This window comes from Vipera ursinii (genome assembly GCF_947247035.1).
Source record: "Vipera ursinii genome assembly, chromosome: Z".
Lineage (NCBI taxonomy): Eukaryota > Metazoa > Chordata > Lepidosauria > Squamata > Viperidae > Vipera > Vipera ursinii.
Genome location: NC_139517.1, coordinates 116,396,217 through 116,404,524, shown reverse-complemented (window position 1 = coordinate 116,404,524; position 8,308 = coordinate 116,396,217).

Below are 8,308 nucleotides of genomic sequence, written 5' to 3'. Positions count from 1 at the left end.
GCAGCTTCTCGTCCCGCAGACCGATCACCACCTGGTCTCTGATGCGGTCCTCCAGGTCGGGGAAACAGCAGTTCCGTGCAGCGTGTCTGACCCCGGCGATGAACTCGTTGGCGGGCTCGTCCGGCCGCTGTTTCTTTTGGGCGAATTGGACCCGCCAGTACAGTTCTGAGTGAGCCGGCATATAGTACTTGTTCAGCTGGTCCACCAGGTCCGCGTAGGAGACTTCTGTGATGGGCACCGGGCTGAACAGGCCAACGGCTGCATCATACACTGGAGGTCCGCTGATGTATAGAAGAGCGGCGGCCTTTGCTCTGTCGTCAGTGATTTTACTGACGAGGAGGAATCCCTCGACCTGGCCTAAGTGTGATTGCCATCTCTCGGGATGGCGGGTATCAAATTCCCTCACACGCCCGAAGTTTGCCATGTCATCCGGTCCTGGGTTGCTCCTTGGAAGTTAAAACTTCCCGTGACAGCTCTTGCCGGGAACTCTCTTCCTCGGCCGTGACTTCAGCTCCGGAGCGATCCCATCCTCGTCGCCAGTGAAGTAGCCTAAGGACCACTCGGGACGACAGGCTAGTTAACAACAGGGTTTATTTAGTACAAGGCAAACATAGAATAACTTGTCCGGCTTTTATAGCCGGCAGCTGGCAGCGAGGGCCAATCAGGAGTGTTCATTTTGGCGCCGCGTCAAACCGGGACCAATCCGCGTCGTCTTCTGTTGACAGCTCCGGCTTCCGCATGGTTTGGTGTTTTGACAGCCGCGAGCTGTCAGTGGTTGCGCCTGCGCTGTGCGGGGAACTTTGACAGCTCAGGCTTCCGCCTGGTCCGGTGTTTGACAGCCGCGAGCTGTCAGTGGTGGCGCCTGCGCTGTGCGGGGAACTTTGACAGCTGTCAAAGTTCCCGCGTGTTTTTTCTGTCAGGCGGCTTTCCTAGTTTTTACAATCTGTTAATGAAGTATTATTACTGTTTACCTATACAACACAATATTTCCATGACTTAGGATGCACCAGAATCTGGATCTACTTGAGCACCCCAATCACTATAATATAAAGGCTTGTCCATTCCTGATAGAAACAGATGTAGGGCCTGGCTTTCCTCTTAACTTTTGCTGGCTTTAATTGATGTTGGAAATAGTTATTGCCTTTCTAATTGAGAGATACTTTTAATTCTTTCTCTCTCTCTCCTATCTATCTATCTATCTATCTATCTATCTATCTATCTATCTATCTATCTTCCCCAATTTAAGACTGACAAAGTTATGATAGACCCCCAAAAGGTACTCACAATCCAGTTCTGATGTTCCGATGGCCACCACCCAACATCTACAGTCACTTGGTTAAGTTCAATACCTGGTAACGTAATGGACCTATCCAAATATTCAATATAGAAATTGTTTACCATTGCCTTCTTATGGTGTTTTTTTTTTGGTGGGAGTAGGACTTTACTATATAACCTACAGCCCTTGAGTTTCCTTACGGTCATCTTTCCAAATATTAACTGGGTCTAATACTTCTGAACTTTTTCAAGATCAAGCAATGTTGATTTTATTTATTAATTTATTTAAAATATTTTTATGGTTGCTTGTTCCAGTTATTGCCACCTGCTTGAGTTTTGGATCTGCCCCAGATACATCAATTATAATGCAATGGATATCAAGTAAAGGACAAATTTGGCATTATAACCTCTAAAACACCTGGCATTATAACCTCTAAAACACCAGATATAGTTTTAATGTTTGTTCAAAACTAAAGAAAATGGGTGGAGTAGCAATGTCACAGCCTTGGGTAAAATTTCTATAATTAGGTTGCTGTCATCAAGAAATCCTATGTAACTCATTGAATCACATCCACAGATGGAATTTCAAACTTGACCTGACTAGATTTTGAAACTATTACAAAACTTCCAGCTTCACTGTTATTTTTTAAATGGGGGCATTAGGATAGGTATAAGTTTTCTGCCTGACAAACTTTAGAGTACAGATAGTTGAATCAAAATCTGGAAGGGAAGAACCAGAACAGGATGTGATCAAGTTCTTTGTTGAAGAAAGTGTGAAATCTACGTATTTCTACTCTCGACTTGGGAACAGTGCAAATTATAGGTATACTTAAAAATGTGATGCCCTTTCTAAAGAGAAGATATATGAAGCTGCATGATGTTATTCTTCATGCAGAGAGTAAAATGGGAATGCCGATAGTTCTTCAACAAACCTCTGAGTAGAGTTTGGCTTTGCAATTTTAGTAAGGATTTAGGAGTCCATATTCTGTTGAAAATACGTGGGAAAAGATGGTTTTATTTTTTATTTTTTTGCCTTTGCTGGGTTGGCTTCCTTTTAGTGCTCATTATTCAGCAAATATATGACACATGCACTCTCCTGCCAAGTTAATTTCTATTGTAATAATGAACTATTAATTAACTTCACAAACCCACCTGTTTCTTCAAACAATTAGCAGTAATAAAGTAATTAACAACATCCAATATCGCATCCTTTCTTTCAAATTTATAGGCTGATTCACAAATTACTTTTCCAAGACACAGATTTAATTTGTGTATTGGAAGGTCTTCATGATGGTGCCAATAATATTTTGGTCTGAGATAGATTCATTGGAAAAAGCTTCATCAATCCTATTCTACTTTTTAGTTCTCTTCCCTTTTTTTCTCAGGAGTGAGCTGGTTTGGAATTTTACAAGTATGCTTTGTGGACAGCCTCACAAGAGTGTGCTTTGTGAAGTCCATTATGACCACAGTTAAGTGAGTTTTGCCCCATCTTGCAACCTTTCTTGCCATAGTTGTTACGTGAATCACTACAGTTGTTAAGTTAGTAACATGGTTATTAAGTGAATCTGTCATAAATATATTCCAGTTGCCAAGAATTTTGATCCCATGACCATCAGGATGCTGCAACAGTCATAAATTTGAAAAATGGTCATAAGTCACTTTTTTTCAATGCTGTCATGACTTTGAATGGTCACTAAATGAATGGAGGGCTGCCTGTGCTGATGAAAAAGCAGGCTTGTATGCTTATTTTGGACTACTTATTTTAGAAACTACATTGGTCTCTACTACCCAAGCTTTCTTTTCTGTTTGCTGAACATATTGATGCACTTCCAAATAGACCTATTCTAGCATAAATATTTTTTAAAATAATAATGGGTCCTATGTACAGCTTGGGGACACTTTTGGAAATAAAAGGAAACAATTTTCACATTCCCATTGAGTGCTCATAATAAAAATAAAAATAATCCTTAAAAATATGAAAATGGGGTTGGGATCTATGGATATCAGGAAAGGAAATGGATTTGACTGCATGGGTGCTTTGAGAAACCTGCCCTCTCATTATGCAGCCTCTAAAACAACTGCAATTTTCTTTAAGGGTGGCAGATACAAACTTTTACAGGGGAGATGGAGTCAAGGAAACTGTAGGCCCTCTAAAGAGAGAAAATGGCAAGGAAATAACAGGCAACAGGGAGAAAGCAGAGCTGTTTAACTCATACTTTGCATCAGTCTTCACACAAAAAGAAACTACAGCCCAACATACCAAAAAAAAAAAAAACCCACTGCAAAAGACAAATTGGAAACAAAAAATAAAATAAGTAAGAAAATGATAAGAGATCACCTAATCTGACCCTGATGAATATAAATCGCTGGGACCCGACTGATTACATCCCAGAGTTCTGAAGCAGCTGGCAGATGTTATATCAGAAATATTGCACCAAATCTTTCAAAAATCCTGGAAGACCAGGGAATTACCTGAGCATTGGAAAAAGGCTGATGTGGTTCCCACCTTCAAGAAAGGGAAAAAAAAAAACACACGGACCCAGGAAACTATAGACCAATCAGTTTAGCAACAATACCTGGGAAGATATCCTAGAAAAGATAATCAAAAAAGAGATCTGTGAACAACTAGAAGCAAACAAAGTTATAACTAGTAGCCAACACTGGTTTGTTAAAAACAGATCATGCCAAACCAATCTTATTTCATTCTTTGACAAAGTGACTAAACTAATAGATCAGTGAAATACTGTGGACGTTGTATACTTAGACTTCAGTAAGGCATTTGATAAAGTAGACCACAACCTACTTCTAGGTAAGCTAGAAAAAGGTGGAATAGACAATATCACTGCCATATAGATCTGTAGCTGGCTGGCAAACTCTACTCAACAATTAGTCCTCAATGGCACTACATCCACATGGAGAGAAGTAAGCAGTGGGGTACCACAAGGTACCATCTTAGGCCCAGTACTCTTCAATATCTTCATCAATGACTTAGATGAGGGAATTGAAGGGGAACTCATCAAATTTGCAGATGCCACCAAACTGGCAGGAGTAGCCAACACCCCAGAAGACAAACTCAGAATCCAAAAAGATCTTGACAAACTCGACAATGGGCCCTATGTAGCAAAATGAGTTTCAATGTGGAGAAAAGCCAAGTTTTACATTTAGGTAGGAAAAATCAAAGGTACAAGTGCAGATTCAGTGAGACCTGGTTTAAGAACAGTAACTATGAGAGGGACCTTGGAGTCCTAATGAATGATCATTTAACCATGAACCAGCAGTGTGCAGCAGCAGCCAAAAAAGCTAATGCAATCCTGGGCTGTATAAACAGAGGCATAGAATCAAAATCATGCAAGGTATTAGTACCGCTTTATAAAACTCTAGTGAGACCACACCTGGAATACTACAGCCAATTTTGCTCACCATATCACAAAAAAGATGTTGAGAATTTGAAAAAAAAAATCAGAGAAGAGCAGCTAAGATGATCAAACACCTGGACACTAAAACATACGAAGAATGGCTGCAGAACTTGGGTTTGGCTAGTCTAAAGAAAAGAAGAAATAGGGGAGACATGATAGCAGTATTCCAGTATTTGAGGGGATGCCACAAAGATGAGGGGGTCACTGAAGCACCAGAGGGCAGGACAAGAAACAATGGTTGGAAACTGACCAAAGAGAGAAGCAACCTGGAATTATTGACAGTGAGAACAATTTACCAGTGGAACAGCTTGCCCCCAGAAATCGTGGGCATGGAGATTTTTAAAAAGAGGCTAGACAGTCACTTGTCTGAGATGGTATAGGTTCTCCTGCTTGAGCAGGGGGCTGGACTAGAAGACCTCCAAGGTCCCTTCCAGTTCTGTTCTGTTCTATTCTATTCTATTCTATTCTATTCTATTCTATTCTATTCTATTCTATTCTATTCTATTCTATTCTATTCTATTCTATTCTATTCTATTCTATTCTATTCAGTGTGAATAATGAAACGTGTCATGACCATGAAATTTCAACCCTGTGACATGTACTAGTGCTCAGTGTCAAGATCTCTGTAAGAAAGGCTGGGGTTTGATTCATGACGTTGTGATGTAGATCTTGTCATTTCTTTCATCACCTCCATGAATAGCTAATGTCTATCTTAGTGCAGAAATCTGAAAGAGACAGCCTACTTTAATTAATAGCAACTATCTTGTGCTCAAACAAGTTTTTAAGCACTTCTGAATTGTTGCACACACATTTCTAATGACTAATTCTACTAATTTCAACAGAAGATGTCCAAATCAACAGATCTTCAGTCATCCTATTGATGTAAAATGGTCTTCTTTCAAGAAAGTTGGCTTAACTGAATTTTAGATAGGATCATGCCATGGGGCAGAAATGACAGAATATCTTTCCTGAGATGAAAAAGACTAGTCTTTAAGACTTCTTAATTTAACAGGTACGGTGGATAATCTCTGGTTAGTAACCTCTAAATTTAACTCTTCTGGACTCTCATAGACCATAGTTTCAAGTTGAGGTATGTCTGGGGGGGAGGGAAGATTCAATGCTATCAATATGGTAGGTACATGTGCACATGGTACACATTGAAAAGGGGAGGGCTTTGATTGCCTGGTCATGATGCTGTGAATGTCCTTGTAAAGAGGGATGTAAGCCTGCTGAGAAGGCAGATAAATGGATAATAGATAGACAGATGGATAGATGGATAGATGGATGGATGGATGGATGGACGGATGGATGGATGGATGGATGGATGGACAGACAGACAGACAGACAGATATAGATGACCATGATGATGACAGCTAGCTAGATGATAGACAATAGGTGATAATGATAACATGATGATGACAAGAACAAAAAGAGCTAGGTAGATAGACAATTGGTTCAAAATTGGGAAAGGAGTCCAGCAAGGCTGTATACTGTCGCCCTGCTTATTTAACTTATATGCAGAGCACATCATGAGAAAGGCAGGGCTAGATTAATCGAAAGTTGGAATTAAGATTGCAGGGAGAAATATCAACAACCTAAAATATGCATATGATACCACTCTACTGGCAGAAAGTGAAGAGGAACTAAAGAACCTCTTGTTGCGGGTGAAGAAGGAGAGTGCAAAAGTTGGGTTGAACCTTAACATTAAGAAAACCAAGATCATGGCATCTGGCCCTCTCAATTCCTGGCAAATAGATGGGGAAGAAATGGAGGTAGTGACAGATTTTATTTTCCTGGGCTCCAAGATCACTGCAGATGGGGACTGTAGCCAAGAAATTAAAAGATGCTTGCTCCTGGGGAGGAAAGCCATGGCAAATCTAGACAGCACACTAAAAAGCAGAGACATCACCCTGTCAACAAAAGTGCGTATAGTCAAGGCTATGGTCTTCCCAGTTGCAATGTATGGCTGTGAAAGCTGGACCATAAGAAAGGCTGAGGACCAAAGAATTGAGGCCTTTGAACTATGGTGCTGGAGAAGACTCCTGCGAGTCCCTTGGATTGCAAGGTGATCAAACCGGTCAGTCCTAGAGGAAATCAACCCTGACTGCTCTTTAGAAGGCCAGATCCTGAAGTTGAAACTCAAATACTTTGGCCACCTGATGAGAAGGAAGGACTCACTGGAGAAGAGCCTAATGCTGGGAAATATTGAGGGCAAGAGAAGAATGGGGCGACAGAGAATGAGGTAGCTGGATGGAGTCACTGAAGCAGTAGGCGTGAGCTTAAATGGACTCCAGAAGATGGTAGAGGACAGGAAGGCCTGGAGGAACTTTGTCCATGGGGTGGTGATGGGTCGGACATGACTTCGCATCTAACAACAACAAGATAGACGCTAGGAAGATGGACAGACAGACAGATACACACACACACACACACACACACACAGGATTTGTATTAAGCACTTTCCTGTAAATCCACAATTTAAAAATCAGTAAATATAAAATTTACAGTCCTACTGAACTATTTTTTACTGGCAATGTACATGAGATGAACAGGTATATACCTTCATGAATGAAGGCAAATATATGTGTCTAAGGATAATGTTGGAGGATCCAATCAGAGTCAGTCTCCAGGACCAGCGGTTTAGTCTTCTGAGCTTTCAGACTTGTGCTAGAGCCCATTTTCAGGGAACTTCTGTCTTTATATATGAGTATTTCAGCTTTTATTTCACATTTAGCTCTTGATAATTGTTTCTAAAATCATTTTAGAAGTTTTATTTTATTAACTTCTAAAGTTTTAATTCTGAGTGTATTACACAGCTCCATGCTCAGATATTACTCATTAGGCTTCTTTGAGATTTTTTCCAGTTTTGAAACAGTTGCATTTTTTCCTTTTGTGCATTATCATAATAATCAATAAATACACTTATCGTAATAAGTACTGATATAGTCTTAGAAGAGGCCCCTAGAGACTATATACAAAAAGAGTGACAGTTTATTCTGTTTCACAAGAAAGTAGAACTGAAGCAATTGAGCAAAATCTGAAATATTATTTTAAGAATGTAAAAAAGTCACAGATGTAAATAGGATTAGTTACCAATTTCCAAGCCGAAAATGATAGTTTTATGGGGCAAAAACTTGTGTGCAAAAAGGTAAAAGAGGCACGTTAATGAAGTTTGTAAGATTCAGGGGCCATGATGGTGCAGTGGTTAGAGTGCAGTATTACAGTCTAACTTAGAACACTGCCACCAGTTTGATCATGACTGGCTCAAGTTGGCTCAGCTTTCTATCCATCTGAAGTTGGTAAAATGAGGACCCAGATTGTTGGGAACAATATGCTGACTTTGTAAATCTCTCAGGGAGGGTGGTAAAGCACCATGAAGCATTATATTAGTTTAAGTGCTATTCCTATTCAAGTAGAGGCTTCAGTCCAAAAGACTGAGATCCCTCAAAGAAACAGTATTTTTTGAACATTGTTTGTGTGATTGTTGTACCTTCAAAAGAATGGTTATGGACATTCCATAGTATCAGAGTGCTTCTGCATGTTGTTGGTTGCTTGTAGCTTCACTGTGAAATGTGGATTCTTAATTAGATTCCATATAGATCTTTTATCACCAGCAG